The sequence below is a fragment of the Monodelphis domestica genome, chromosome 2 (genome assembly GCF_027887165.1).
Source record: "Monodelphis domestica isolate mMonDom1 chromosome 2, mMonDom1.pri, whole genome shotgun sequence".
In the NCBI taxonomy this organism is placed as follows: Eukaryota; Metazoa; Chordata; class Mammalia; order Didelphimorphia; family Didelphidae; genus Monodelphis; species Monodelphis domestica.
Genome location: NC_077228.1, coordinates 345,590,477 through 345,607,034, shown reverse-complemented (window position 1 = coordinate 345,607,034; position 16,558 = coordinate 345,590,477). Strand labels below are relative to the sequence as shown.

General features: G+C 38.5%; 1 long non-coding RNA gene across 1 annotated transcript in view; it reads right to left on the bottom strand.

Moving 5' to 3' along the window:
• Positions 1-16,285, bottom strand: part of LOC130457418 (uncharacterized) — a 48,361-nt gene extending 32,076 nt beyond the window's left edge. The window contains exon 1 of the long non-coding RNA XR_008916614.1: positions 16,147-16,285. This is a non-coding gene — a long non-coding RNA (uncharacterized LOC130457418). The remainder of the gene's footprint in view (positions 1-16,146) is intronic.
• Positions 16,286-16,558: the final 273 nt, after the last annotated feature.

Genomic DNA, 16,558 nt, shown 5'->3' with positions numbered 1-16,558 from the left:
ATAGATCTGACGAGTATACTATTCTATGTTCACCTAATTTACTTGTAGTTTCTTTATTTATATTCAAGTCATTTACCCATTCTGAATTTATCTTGGTATAGGGTTAGATGTTGATCTAAACCTAATCTCTCCCATACTGTCTTCCAAATTTCCCAACAGTTTTTGCCAAATAGTAGATTTTTGTCCCCAAAGCTGGAATTTTGGGGTTTATCATACACTGTCTTGCTGAGGTCATTTACCCCAAGACTATTCCACTGAACCTCCCTTCTGTCTCTTTACTACCATATTGTTTTGATGACTACTGCTTTATAGTACAGTTTAAGATCTGATACTACTCGGCCCCCCTTCTTCACATTTTTTTCCATTATTTCCCTTGATATTCTTGATCTTTTGTTCTTCAAAATTATGTGATTAGAAATTTGTTACCCTAAAAACTACATTTCCCAGGAGCCCACTGACTTTCTGTCATTATGTACTTCCTATAGTCAGAGGATATTAGGCAGTGGGGTTGCTTGTCCCAGGCTCTTTCCTTCCTGTCAGTAACCATGGTGGTGGTAAATGGGGATTTTGAACAGGTTGATTAGCCATGGGCATGTCGTTTTTATTTTGTTATCTTTTTATTCCTTTAATTCTATTGAGAATTAATAAATCTCTTAAAATACAATATTATTATTGATGATTAATTTTAATTTTTTCAAAATGAACTTTGCGGTTTTGTATATAAATTGTTTGCATTTATTAAAAAAAAATTGTTGTTGGTGGTGGTTACCAAGCATGTAATTTTTTTAAAAAACCCTTACCTTCCGTCTTGGAGTCAATACTGTATATTGGCTCCAAGGAAGAAGAGTGGTAAGGGCTAGGCAATGGGGGTCAAGTGACTTGCCCAGGGTCACACAGCTGGGAAGTGTCTGAGGTCAGATTTGAACCTAGGACCTCCCGTCTCTAGGACTGGCTCTCAATCCACTGAGCTACCCAGCTGCCCCCTGCATGTAATTTTTTAAAAGTGAAGAAAAAAAGATTTTCTGAGTTTGAGTTCCTTGTACTAGGTCATCTGAGTTCTACTCCTTGGAGGAAGAAAAAAGTCAACCTGGTTCCTGAGCAGTGACCAATGTGTGGAGCATAGCTAATGAGTATCCTAGATAGCCCAAGGATGATGGGAAAGGGTTTGCTTATTCAGCAAAGTCCAGGGGAAATCTTGGGAAGACATGTAGTGCTCTGAAGGAAAGGGATTCATCAGAATAACAGAGGAGTTGCTTTAATAGCAACTCCAAGTTCAATCCTCTTCTTGGGGAGTAAACAAAATTGCTGACAGACTATTTGAATGCTCTGTGCTTCAATTTTTTTCTGGAGCTCTTGTAAATTTCTTATGATTATTGTTATGTATTTTCTTTAAGGCAAAACATAGGAAGATAAACTATTCCCTACCCAACAATTATGTTCTATGCTGTTTGCTTGTGCATGATTTGGGACTCTTTAGACATGGTTATGCCTACATTTTCCCTTAGTGATGTGAGTAGGTTAATCTAGGTGTATGTGTGTGGGGCAGGGGGAAACAATGAGTAAAAGGAAGAAAGACTACCCCCCTTTGTGGTGTGTCAAGGAAGCTCATCCCCTCCCCTTCCTGAGTAACTTTACCTGTCTATTAAAGATTCCTGACATACCACAGTTGTGCCAGGGTTGTGTCAGTGCATGTTCTATTTGTCAATAAAAGTCAAGGTTTGGGGCAGAATCGGGAGAACCTGAGAGGAATCGGGGGAACCACAAGGAGAAGAGACAGAGCAGGCACATGAGGCGGAATGAGGAAGAGACTGGTAGGCTAAGCTCCATGTAGTCAGGTTACTTATAGGAACATTGTCTACCATTCCAATAAACTTTATAAAAAATATATATATATATGTATATATATATATGCATATACATATATATGGGTAGAAATATTATTTTTACTTATTACAGATGACAACCACATTGTTCTAAGAACAACCCTTAATTTTCTTCTGAGAGAAGTTTTGAGCCTTAGGTAAAGTTTAGGTAAGATAGAAGCGGCTGCTGCCTGCCTACATAGCCTGAAACTTGCTGAGAAAGAGAAACAGAATCATCTAAGTGCCTCTTAAGATGGATTGGTGAGAAAAACTCCCTCCCCTGAGTTTCCCCACCCTGTTCTCTTACTTTAGAAGCCCAGTCCCAACCCTTGACTTCTCCAGGCATGCAAAACTACTGGCTTGTACTGCCTTTTTGCTCAGCCAGGCACTGCGCTGAGCATGGAGACATCCCCTTAAATCAATCCTGGGGTATAGTTTCGGGGCTCCCTGGGGTAGTAGAGAAGGGAATGGAGGTTTTTGCCAGAAACAGAATTGGGGACCCAGGCAGGGGAGTGGCTGCTTTATATTAAAGGGCTGGATCCCACGGGCACTAAACGCAGACTCCTGTTTCTTCCCAGTGTCTGTACTCTCCCCACATGGCCACTCCACCACTCAAACCAACCCATTTTGGAAGAGAGTGGGGCATTAAAGGATGGGGCTCCCTCACAAAATGGCCCTTGCAGACTGGGGGAACATTTCACTGGGGGAACATTTCACAGGGGTGGGCCCTCCCCCCATTCCAAACTGAGTTTTGTTTTAAACCAAGGGGCACTAGGACCAAATGGATCTTTACCAGCCCAGGGCCTGCCTGACTTTCCCCATGAGCCACTGCAGCAGGGACCTGCTCAGAGTCACTCATTAAATTAATTCTAAGGGTCCTTCCAGACTGTGCACTAGGGTTAGGGGCTCCCTGATGCCCCCTCCCCCAACTTTGAAAACACATGGCTGTTCCAGGGGAATGGATTTAACTTCATTTTTCTTTCTCTTCTCCCTTCTCCCTCAAACAGTACTTAAACCTGGGCTAAGAGGAAGTGTTCTTTTGGAATTTGTTTCTTGAAACTGCATTTTCCTCTCTCCCTCTCCACACCCTCAAACTTTGCCAGCCTTCTTTTGCATATCTAAAGTCACATTATCCTTGTGGGAGTGCTTGCCTGCATTAGCATTTAAAAGCCACTCAAAGCTTTACTTGTAGACTGTCTATTTCTTTAGCATATTAAAAGACAATTTTTTTTTGCCTTCTCTTTATCTGATTGATTGCTTAGATAGGCCTACCCACAGGTACCTTCCATTCTACACGCATTTATAGTGCCACCTACTGTTGAGAATTAAAACTGCAGGAAAATAAAAAGAATTCCTTTGCTACTGCTACTAGTGATCTAAAATAATGCTATTAAATTGAATACATTTACATAAAAGGATTATTAATAGGAAATATTAATAATATTGAATTAAAACCAAATTTCTAAAATTGAAAAAATCCAACATTAAATCAAATTAATTACATGCAATATTAAGGGATAATTTTAGAACACAATAGTATTAATAATGCTACCAATAACAATAATTATTAAATTTCAATAACTATTAGTGGTCATTATTATCAATTACTAATGGTTATTATTGATTATTGATATTTACTTATGGTTTATGGTTGTAAATTATTAACAACAATATTTATAACAAATGCATATTATTACTAATACCATCATTATTAATTATAGTAAATGCATATTGTTATTAATTATTGATATCAGCAATTATTACACTGAATACACATTCATTATTGATACTATTGCTGTGCAATAATAACTGTTTCCTTACATTAGCCTTTTGTTTTAAAACTCCTTTTATTGCCTTCCACAATAACATTGAAGAACCTTGTGTCTCCATTTTTTTATGTTTTAGAAACTTTTCATTGTTTAAGCATTGTTTAATATTCTAACTAGTTTAAATATGACATACAGACTAGATAATATGGGAAATATTGCAACACATCAAAGGAAATCAGGAAATATTCCTCCTGATTCAGCCCTGTATACATTTTTAAATTCCTGGAGCTATCCAAATTTACTTAAGGAGAATTGGATGACAAAGAAAGAAGCCAGAAAACTTTATAAGGCATGGATGGACATATCTTTTACCTGGCCAAAATATGGCTCTTTTGACTTCAAGATCTTAAAAGATTTGAAGTTAGCCATTAAAAACAAAGAGTCCAAAAACTATAAATACTGATACTTATGGGCATATCATGTTGATGAATCAACCATTCCCTCCAATGAAGAAACCTTTATTTCTTTGGAACCAAACCATTCTAGCTTAACTCCTTCAGTAAAATCTAGCAAGAAACATGCTCTATCATCCCACCTAGCCTGTGAGGAGGTTTCTCCTCATATTGACCCAAATCAGTACTTGAACCCTTCAGCTCCTCTCCTTGTCAGACCTCACTCATCCTCCACTACTCCCATCCCCTTTCCTTCCAATCTACCTCTCTACCCTCTTTTACCCACCCATCTTCCCTGTCCCCACCTGTGCCATCCCTACTTCCATCCTTTTCTGTACCCTTCTTCCTACCCACCTTACTATGACCCCTCTAGACCTTATCCATCCTATTCCTCTCTGCCCCACCCCCAACCCCTCCCCTGTTCCTCTTCATCCTGCCCCAGCCCCACCCCCAATTCTTTTGCTCTACCTCCCCATCTGCTGACCAGCTCCATTCCACCACCCCACTGCCTTCCCCTAACAGCCTCACACAACACAGTCAATCGAACTCCAGAATACAGGCCAAGCAGCAGTTGCCACAAATTATTCAATAAGTCTTTTCCCTCTAAGAGTGGTCCCTACATATAACAGATGAGGAGATTTAGTAAACATTGGACATCATACACCTTTTTATCCACAGGACACTGAGAGATTCAAAGAAAAAATAGTTTCATATGAAGCTGATCCTGTGGTGGTGATAAATAAATTTGAAAGCATTTTTCGCACATATAATCTCACATGGCTTGATGTAGAAGATTTGCTGCAGGCCTTGCTAACAGAAAGGGAAAGTAATAAGATTCTTTCTCTTGTTAATCAGGTCCAAGGAGAGGGAAAAGCTCATTGGCCAACTGAAGATCCCAAATGGGAACCAAATTCATAGCAAGATTACTTACAACTATGCCAGGCTATACATGCATTGATAAAAAGCTATGAGAGACTATGATAAAGAGTTCTGATAGGCATGGTACATGGACTAAATTTGAAAATCTTAAGGAAGAAGATAGCAAAAATCCCACCCAATTTATGGATAGACTTATCAAGCTGAGAGGAAGATATATTGAGCTTGATTTGGACAGGGAACAGGACCTTAGACAAATAAGGATACAATATGTGAATAACAGTTGTAAGGTAGTTAGGAATTATTTTATGACTAGCTGTCCAAATTGGCCTACTATGGACCTTGAAGAATTAAAGTGACTGACAGTTTATGCTTTTGGGGACATAAGGAAAAGGAGAAAGAGAACACTGATTTAGTGGAAGCATTAAGGAAGGAAATAAAGGAATTAACTTCTATACAGGGTAAGAAGGATAAAGAGAATGCTACTTTAGTAGAGACATTGAGGAAGGAAATGAAGGAATTAACTGAAACAGTTGTAAAGGCAAAGCAAGGAGAGGTCATAACTCCCTTACAAGAATCCATAAAACAACCACTAATATGTTATTTCTGTGGAAAGGTGGGTAATGTAATTATGGACTGTAGAAAAAGAAATCAGGTGAATAGAAATAGAAGATTCAGGAATAAGGTCAATTATAGGAAAATAGTAATTTGAATGAAGCGACTCATAACTCACACCACAACCCCTGTACTGTGTGTAGGGGAACCCAGAGAAATAGCCAGGAATCTTTCTGATGGTGTGAGGGGAAGGGGAATGCTCTAGAGTCAGAGGTTGAAACCTTTGACTTCCCAGACCTTGATGTGTTAATGCCTGTTGCCTCAGTCCAGTCCCCTCCTCAAAGTAAAGAACCTCACATGACCCTAAAAGATAGGAACATGTATTATGATTGCCTGTTAGACACTGGAGTTCTAGGTCAGTTTTAATGAGCAAACCTGATTCTCCTTGTGATCTTATTGGCTCTTTGAATGTGATAGGTGAGTGAGGAGCACCTCTAAAGGCAGAAAAGCTTTCCTCTTGTATGGTGTCCATAGGACCCCTCTCCATGGAACATTCTTTCCTTTTAATGCCAAATTCCCCTACAAATTTGCTAAGGAGAGATCTTTTATGCAGCTAGAATTGCCTGAGGAATGTTTAAAATTGTTTCCTGTACTTCTTTCAGACAGTCAAGATGTGGGAGAAATCCCCACCTTTGGAACCCCAGATGATATACCTTCTTCTGATGTTGGCCTACTGAAATCAACTGATCCCATTCAGATTAAGATGAAAAATTCCCCATCTCCTTCCATTCCTCAGAATTCCCTCTCAAAAGAGGCAATTGAAGGTATCTCCCCAGTGATAGTATCATTGATAAAACAAGGAATAATAATCCCATGCAAATCTGAATATAATACACCTATTCCCCCTGTAAAAAGCCAAAACTAGGCCTTGATGGGAAATGTGTATATAGATTTGTACAAGATTTGAGGGCTGTGAATAATCACATCATAAAATGACATCCTGTGGTTGCAAACATAAACACAATAATTTCTTCTATTTCTGGCACAGCCACATACTTTACTGTAGTGGATTTGTGCTCAGAGTTTTTCTCAATTTCAGTCCATGAGGACTCCAGGCACATCTTTGCTTTTACCTGGAAAGGCTCCAAGTGGACATGGTGTCATCTGCCCCAAGGGAATGTGTAAAGTCCAACCCTCTTTGCCCAAATACTGTCACAGGATACAGATAATATTCAATTTAAACATAGTCACTTGATTAAATATGTAGATGATTTACTCTTGGCTTCAACAAATGCAGCAGCATGCCAAGAGGATAGCAAACATCTTCTGTTAGAACTATACAAGAGAGGCCACGAAGTCTCAAAGGCAAAGGTTCAATGGTGTCTCCCCAAAGTGGAATATTTAGGGTTTATTTTAATTGCTGGTTCCTGTTCTATTTCTCCTAAGTGCATTGAAGATATACAGAAATTAAGCATTCCCACTACTAAGAAACAGTTGAGGGCAGTCTTATGGGCAACAGGGTTTTGTAGACAATGCATCCCTTGTTATGGGGAAATCACAAAACCCCTTATAGTACTAACAAAAGATTCAGTCATTGAACCACTTAGATTGGAACCGGAACACTTGTCAGCTCTGTCAGATTTAAAACAAGCTATCTTATCTGCTCCTGCTCTAGGTATCCCACATTATGATAAACCATTCACTTTACTTTATATGTGCATGAACAAAAAGAGGTAGCTTCAGGTGTTTTAACGCAAAGTCTAGGACTGGCTCAACGTCCAGTTGCTTACTATTCTGCCCAGCTGTACCCAGTAGCTTCAGGAGCACCACCATGCCTTAGAGGCATTGCTGCCACAGCTTTATTAGCAACTAAGGTGGCTGACTTAGTATTGGGATGTTCATTAACGATTATGTGCCCACATGAAGTAAAGGCATTATTGTTCAGTCCTAACACAGGCATTTTCTGATCAGAGACTTGCAAGATATGGAATAACCTTATTAAACAATGAAAATATAATTTTAAAATGTACAACTCTTAAACTTGCCACCTTGCTTCCTGATTAGCCAGTCTCAGGAGAACCTTTACATAGTTGTGAAACTCTAGTGTCCATGACTGGATCTCCTGGACACTCCTTTAGACAATCCAGATCTAGTCTTATTCACTGATAGTTCTTCTTTTATGAAGGATGGTATACGTTACACTGAAGCTGCTGTAGTCATAGAATTTGCTACTGTGTAGTAAGCTTCACTGCCCTCAAATTTAAGTGCTCAAGGTGCAGAAGTAGCCCTGAAATATCCCTGTATGATTGCTACGGGTAAGAAGGCAACAATTTATATTGATTTGAAATATGCCTTTGGAATTTGTCATGCAATCTGTATGTTATAGCTTCAGAGAGGATTTTTAACCTCAGATGGAAAAACCATAGCAAATGCAGAAATTATTACTGAACTTCTTTCTGCTCTCCAGTTACCTGAGGCCCTGGCTGTAGTTCATTGCTCTGCCCATACAGGTGGCACTGACCCTGTCTCTAGGGGAAATGATTGAGCAGATACTGCTGCAAAGCTAGCAGCCATAGAAGGGCCTGAATTAATTTTAACATTAACAACCACTGATGACTTACATTTATCACTTTCCTATAATGAAAAGGAAGTGGAAAAATGGAAACAAAAATTCAAAGCAAAACAGATTAATGGAGTATGGGTGTCATCTGAAGGAAAACCACTGCTCCCTATAAATTTCCATCACCAAATTTGCCAGTCTGTTCATAAAAATGGTCACTTTGGTACCCAGGGCATCATGGACTCTGTTAAGAGTGGATGGATAGCCCCTGGTATAACTACCATAGCCTCTAAAGTATGTTCAGCCTGCTCTACCTGCCAGGCATATAACCAATACGCTTTTTGTGGCAAAGCCTTTGGTGGGTGTCCTCTGACTTACACACCTTTTGAGCACCTACAAATAGATTTCAAAACAACGCCAAAGGCCATACATTATAAATTTTGTCTAGTCATAGTAGATCAACTGACCAGATGGCCAGAAGCATTTCTTGCGACCCGAGCCATAGCAGCTTTTGTTGCTAAGGTGCTTGCTTTGGCCTGCCAGCACGTATTGATTCAGATAGAGGAAGTCATTTTATTGATTCTGTCTTAAATCAAATATATTCTTGCTTAGGGATAACTCCCAAATTCCATGTTCCATATCATCCCCAGAGCTCAGGCCAAGTTGAAAGGATGAATAAAGAACTTAAAACTATGATTGGCAAATTGTGCTCTGAGACACATTTAAAATGGCCTGAAATTCTCCCTCTGGCCCTATTTTATCTTAGAAGCAGGCCCAGGGGAGACCTACACATCTCACCATTTGAGATGCTTTTTGAACATCCACCTATACAGGCTAAGCCTCCCCCCCACCCCCACATATACATCACTATTAGGGGGAGATACTACTATTGCTTCCTATATACAGGAATTACAGCACAAACTGAGTGAACTTCATGAATCCAGAGCTGCAGTACAAGCTGGACCACTAGACTTTTCACTTCACGACTTGAACCCAGGAGATAAGGTGTATATTAAGAATTTCCAGCATACTGGAGCAACTCAGCCTTCCTGGGAAGGACCATTCCAAATATTGATAACTTTTCCAACATCTATAAAGGTTGGAGAGAAGGACTCTTGGGTTCATTGTTCACATGTAAAGAGAGCATCTTCTGTTGAGACTGATTGACTGTATCCTATCACATGAATTGGAGATAATAATCCATTGACAAGTGGATACTGTTTTTTGAGAACACATTAAATTCCTGATTTTTTCCCTTAATTGCTTTTATTTTATTTTGATTAGAATATTTGATTTTTCCCCCTTTTCCTCATTTCTTGTACTAAAGGTACATACAATTAATTTTTTTTTCTCTTTCTGCAGTAATATAAGTTTATACTTGCTATAATATCAATGCACACCCAAAAGCTTTAAACTGTGGGAACCTGCCATTTATTGATAAAATGTTATGGGACTGTGATTAATGTTTGTGTCTGATTCAAGGAAATGGGATAAAAAGAAGGAGCACAGACTTAACCTGAATAGTGCCAAAAAGAGCACGCAGGAAATACTAATGTGGACTTGAGGTTGAAATGCTTGACATATGTTAAGTTGTAGGACTTCCTTGTATCTACACCCTTTGTGAAGTACTCATACAAGTATCAAAATTTGACTATCATGTTGGCTCCCTATATCCCTGAGAATGAAAAAATTCAGACCAGGGAATGAAGCTTCCCTATCAAAATAGATAGTTCCTTTCCTTCTTATAGTATGGCAACTTCCTGTAGTTTTGGCTGCAAATGGGTAAGTGAAATATTACTGTATTCTGCCCTACAGACTTGTGGGATAGAAATTACTTTAAACTGAACCTGTACAAAGGCCTAGTATGAATTTATTCTTGCTTACTCAACATTTTACATACATAGATTTTGGTATTTGATTCTGATTTTGAATTTTTTTTTCTCTTTCTCCCAAAAGTTTAACTTTCTTTCATTTTTCCTTATTTTATTTATTTTTTTGTTTTTGTTGTTTTTCAATTCTTTTAATAATTGACTCATACACCCCCATAACTCAATACTTCATCCTGAGCTGAACTGGATGTTTTTTTAACACCCACTTCGGGGGGGGGGGTTGTATTTTAATAAAAATCCAAGATTTTGAAATTTTTTGTTCAAGAAAGATCTTCAAGGAAGAAGCTTGCTAACTCCTAAATCCAGATAATGAACTGTTGCAGAAACATGCCAGAAAACCTACACTACATCAAGATCCAGAATGAATCTTTGAGTGTGGTTGATTGAACTGAAGATTTATTTTGAATGTACATTCTTATGTTAAAGGGGACTGCCCCCTAATTGGCTTTTGTCAATGTGCCCAGCAAAACATTGGTTTTGTTCTTTCTCTCTCTCTCTCTCTCTCTCTATCTCTCTCTCTCTCTCTCTCTCTCTCTCTCTCTCTCTCTCTCTCTCTCTCCCTCCCTCCCTCCCTCCCCTCTCTGTGTCTCTGTCTCTGTCTCTCTCCTATTTCCCTCTTATCTCTAACTATTGTAATTTCACAGCTGGTATGTTTACAAGACCCATCAGAGAGACTAGTCTTCCTAGGGCCTCAGGGGGAGTGGTTGTGAATGTTAAAACTATTCCACCCTAATCAGATTGTACTTTAGAAGATCTGATTTAGCTATTTCCTGATCAGTAACAATGGAGATACTTGGAATAACAGAATCAGGTCTTGGAAACTCTACATTTCTCCACCCTTCTTAGTTTAACAAGATTAGGAAGGTCTGCATCAAACTCAAGATTTAATTATCTGAGGAAATGGCCTTCAACAGACATGTGCAGAAAAAACGGACAGACCCCTGGGCTGTCCTAAGTCAAGCTAAATGATCATTGGTACAGATGAGGCACAGGAAAATGACGTAAAACTATCCATAAAAGGCATGCCACTTCTTCTCTCTTACTCTTTCCCTGGAGAGGAGACTCTGGCTGGCAGTGTTCTAGGCATTCCAACAATCTTGGAGTGGTGGCAGTTATTTTGTCTGGGTTTAGTGAGTGGGTGGTCCTCTTGGGGCTCTTTGGCATGATGACATTGAGCTTGGTGGTGGTGGTAAACTAAGCACAGGACTTTTAAGTGGATTAATCAGCCATGGGCACATGGTCTTTATTTTGTATCCTCTTTATTCCTTGATTTCTAATGATCATTAATAAATCTCCTAAAATATAATATTTTTATTATTAATATTTAATTTTAATTTTTACATTAATGGCAACCACTAGTCAGAGAACCTCTCAATTTTTTAAGATAGTCTAGAAAAAAATTTTTTTTAAGACATGTTTCTCCTGCCAAGCTTTTTTCCCACTCCACCTACCCTCGCAAACTCTGAACTCTCTTTGGAGCTGCTGCCTTTTTCTTTCCCTACTTTTTGCCTGGTCGCTCTCCCTACCAGTTGGGTTATTTTTAGCCAGGGGGACTCTTGGCGAAGAGATGATAAGTCACTTCTCTCTCCCATCTGCTTGAACCCATGTTCCTCAGTTCCTTGATGCTTCCTCTGGTATTGCTGCTGCTGCTGATTCAGCCTCCTGGGTTGTCCCAGACATCTGCTCCTGATCTTTTTGATCTTGATCATTCCTCCTCCTGCTCCAGCGCCAGCCCTAGCCTCAGTCTGATCCAAGACTGCTGGTAGCTGCTGCTGTGTCTTTGGAACTCATAGACTTTTAGCCACTCTCCAGGCAATGGTAAAAACCCAGCGTGCTTTCCTTAGGCAACAATTAGCCTCCTAACTCCCTCTCAACATGGCTGGGGAAACAAGCATTTTAATTTAGGGAGGAACAAGATGGGGAAGGAAGTTATTCTTCCAAATAGGAAGTAAAAATTGCAAGCATGGCACATTCTATGAAAGAGTAGTACCTTGCCTATTTCAAACAGCTTCCAGTTTTAGGATGTTTTTTCTTTCTACCACTGATCCTTTCAATTATCTTGACTGAGATTCAGGGAGAAATTAATCTCCCTACAACCCTTTGCCATTTGGGTCTGCCCAGTCTCTAAGATTCATCCAGTTTGAGATTCCCTAAACCCATGTTCTCCCTTGCTATGGGGAATTCCAGAGCTCTGACAAAAGGAATATGAACAGATAGAGAAGGGAACTTTAAAGAGATTGGAGGTGAAAATTTAGAACCTCTTCAGACTCCATTGCTTTATGAAAGTCTCTGTATTTCATTGTATTTTGCTGATTGTTTTGTTTATAATTTAATTTTGTTGTTTTAAGTTCATATATTAATGTATTCAATACTATTCTGTTACACTGAATCAGTTTAATCTACTGTGTTTTAACTATTAGATATACTCTGTTACCTTTCCCCTATAACTATACTGAACAAAATACTGTAAAGGCCATAAACAACTTTTTTTTTTCCATTTTGCATTTGTTAAATGTCACATCGATGATGGATGAACTCAACCTGGCTAACACCCTTTGGAGAATTTAATGAGGTAAGAATTTAAATGGTAATTCTAAGGGGTCTTCAGAAATAATCTTAATTACCTGATGGTTTTTGAATAGATGATTTAAAAAATATTTATATTATAAACAATGTTGTATTACAGGTAGAGAAACAAAGAAATGTTCCTCCCAAGGTTTTTCTATGAAGCAGGAAGCCAAAGAGAACTCCTGCAAAACTCTTCAGATTAATGTACTTACACAAGAACAATCTAGATTTTTTAGTAAGTTCCTAGACCCAAATAAGTTTTACTTTGCTTAAAAATATATTTGCCAAGGTTGAAAGATTTGCTATGTCTGTAACAATTGTGACAAATGTCCACCAGTTTGTAGGTTTTTTTGACATACAGCAACTTATATGAAATATGATAGTGGGTTTGTTTGCTATTGTCACTAAATGGGTTATTATAACTTTGGGGATTTTGATACTTCTTGAATGTGCATTACATGTTGTACTATTGTTCTTTATAAAAACTGTTACTTTGTAAACACTAGATCATGGCAAAGTTTGAAAAGGAAATTAATTTCATTTTTGGGGTGAGAAACCTTTGTATTCTACCTTTTTTTAAACTGATACACATAAGTTATATATTTTTTATATTTTAAAACTTTTTAATTATTGTTTTTGCTTGCATGTGCAATATAATATTTCAGTTTTATTTTTTCTCTCCTTTTTGTATTTGAAGCACATGTCACCAGTATTAAGAAGATTTTCTTAAACTCTTTTGATTTAGCAGTAATATCAGTTTAAATACATTTGCCCTGATGTCAATGCATACCCAAAAGTTTTAGACTATAAAAATGGTGCCAGTGATTGTTAAAAAAAAATTATGAGACTCTGCTTAATGATTTTGTCTGATTCCAGGATTTCCCCCTAACTGGCATTTTTGTCAATGTGTCTAGCAACCTTTGGTTTTGTTTTCTTTTCCTCTTAACCTCAAATTATTGTAATTTCAAAGTTGGTTATGTTTATAAGATCCATTGGAGAGACTAGTCTTCCATGGATCTTGGGGTGGGGATGTATAATTGAAAATCTGTTACCCTAAAAAAGAACTACATTTCCTGGGAGCCCACTAACTTCCTGTCATTATGTACTTCCTGTAGACAGAGGATATAGCAAGTGGGTGGTTCTCTTGGGGCTTTTTGGCATGATGACATCAAGCTTGGTGGTGGTGGTAAACTAAGCACAGGACTTTTAAGTGGATTAATCAGCCATGGGCACATGGTCTTTATTTTGTATCCTCTTTATTCCTTGATTTCTAATGATCATTAATAAATCTAAAATATAATATTTTTATTATTGATATTTAATTTTAATTTTTATAATTTTTAACCTATATTAGATGTTGACTAAATCATAGAGATACAGAGGAGTATGATCAGGGAATTTGCTTTTTATAGGAAGGGGAGTGATCAGTTAGTTGGTAGAGTTTCCCATTTTGTGGGGATCTGTAGAGTTATTGTAAGTATACACTGCCCCTGATGCTAGAGGTCTAGTATTTCTTATAGTTCTGCAGTATTAAGGGCAGAGCAAGTGATTAAGTCCTCAGGGGCTGAACCAAATTCATCATTCATACTTATTCCACAGCTTCATTGCAGTCTGTGTGTGTGTGTGTGTGTGTGTGTGTGTGTGTGTGTGTGTGTGTGTGCATGTGTGTGTGTGTAAATAGAAGAGGAATGGGGGAGAAAAGGATATCCAAGCTGAGTTCTCAGAAGCAAAGACTCTTTCTGATGCTTCTGGTATAATCAGGTTTAATTAAGGTCTGTGATGGATTGTGTTCTTTTGAGATTTAGAGAGGCAGTGTAGTATACTGGAAAAGGTTTGGAGTCAGAGGATTTGGGTTCAAATCTCAGCTTTGTCACTTATTATCTATGTGACCTTTCACAAGTTACTTCATATCTCTGGAACTCAGTTTTCTGGTCTGTAGGACTGGTCAATATGGGCTAGTCATCACCCATGTTGAAGGTTTGTGATTCTGATGCCTGGGTAGCATGGACTTAACTCAAAGTGCTTACTATTACCTATTCACTTCACTAAGTTCTCTTCTGGATCTGATTTGATATTTAGGGCTATGGTCCTCATAGGGTTCAGCTGCCCACAAACTCTGGTATGAAACTCTCCCAAAGTTGTCTAGTTTGTTTCATCTCCTACACAGGTTAATGTAAGAAAACAAAAGAATGAAACATTACAGAAACATAAAATCCAGCACCATTTGTTCAAAATCACATAGTGGCCTGGGTAGGGAGATAAAGGCCCAAGATCTCTCTCTCTCTCTTCATCTAGAAGTTTACAGTACTTTTCTCTTTATCCCTACCAAGAAAGAGAACAAATGAGTTGAGCTGTTATATCTTTAGCAACAAATTAAAAAGTTTTCTTCACTGTGCAGGAATTAGACATAAACCATCAGTGAATAGCATCAGAGAATGCTCTGAATCAGAACATCACCCTTCCATTGTCTGCCTTCACTTACTTACAGAAACAGGCTACAAGCCATCCCAGTTGGCAATGACTATATGTGCCCTGGGGATCAGCCTTCTACTCCATGTGTAAACTGGGAAAGTAAGCCCTGAGTCCCTCTGCATGTAAAATGAGGGGATTTGACTTACATGTCTAGGGTCCTTTCCAGCTCAAAGTATGTGAACCTATGGTATTGGACTTCGAGGGTAAGGAGATTTAGAGGGAGAGAGTTTTCTTCTCTTTCATCCCCTGCAAGCTATGTGTCTTCAGGAGAGCTTAATTAGATTGTTCTTTTTGTTTTGTTTTGTTTTTGTTGAACTGTTGCCTTCCTTGAGAGATTAGAGGTTAGTGATCCTGAGAATTGACATTTTTATTCTTGATTTCTTAATGCTAAGACTAAAACTAAAAGTTTTCATCTTTCTTGACCTTTCTTTGGCTTTTGATACTGCTTTTTCTCTTCCCCCTATACCTGCATGACATAGTCTCTCTCCCCTGGCTTTCTTGATACTATTCTCCTTTGACTTTTCTACTACCTGTTATGAGTACTTCTCAGTTTTCTTTGCTATATCATTCTCCTTCATCCCACTACTGTATTTATATATATCCCCTAAGGGCTTATTATAGGACCTTATCTCATCTCATATTTTGGATGGAATTGTCTTTTGTTATTGGATCATTTAAGGAGTGCTTAAAATTGTTTAATTGAATTCGAATGTTGGCATGCATTTTAGCTTGCACTTTCTGCATGATAACCTCTTGTGCTTTAATATTTAGGAATTGATAAAGAAAATTTCCTAACAACATAAGGAGAAGGCGTTCTGAAAACTTAAAGGTTCCCAGTTGAAGGAAAGTCAAAAAGGTTTCTTGTAGAGTAGCGTTCATTATTAACAGTTCAATAAAAAGGCAAAACTGAATGCTCAATATTAACCTCTAGTGGCAGGGGTGAGGAGTTTTAAGTCAAGGATTATGGGCTGGTTTTAGGGGTGAGGACTCCTCTTAGCTGGAGTGGGAAGAGGGTTTTAGCTAAGAGGGAGTAAAGGAAGCTGGGTGGGGTGTTTTGGAAAAAGACTTAGGAGAGACGACCAGTAGGGAAAAGTGATCCCCCTCCACTGGGCTGAGGTTGGGGGCAGGGAGTTTAAAGCTTACCAGTAGCAGCAACGGGCAAGCAGTAGTAACAGTGGAAGGAGTCAGCAGGAACAGTCTCTGTGAGGGAGAGACCTGGCTACCCAGTCTCTCCTGGTGGGCAGGTGTAGGCAATGAGCCTGAGAAAGCTTTGAAGGGTTTCCTGAAGGGAGAAGGAAGAAGGAAGAGGGGAAAGTGAAGAAGGAAGAGAGGAGAGGGGAGAAGGAAAACCATGGCAGGAGAAGAATTCTGTTTCTTCTAGTCCCTTCATGGTTGCCAAAATTATTGGAGTAAAAATGAATAAATAGTCCTAGTATTTAAAATATATAGGATTTTAATAATAATCAAAAAGAGAGGGAAAAGAAAAAGGGTTCTTTCAGTCAACTGAGCAGAGCAAAGAGAGTCAGAAACTCACATCTGCAGCACTTTGCAAAAA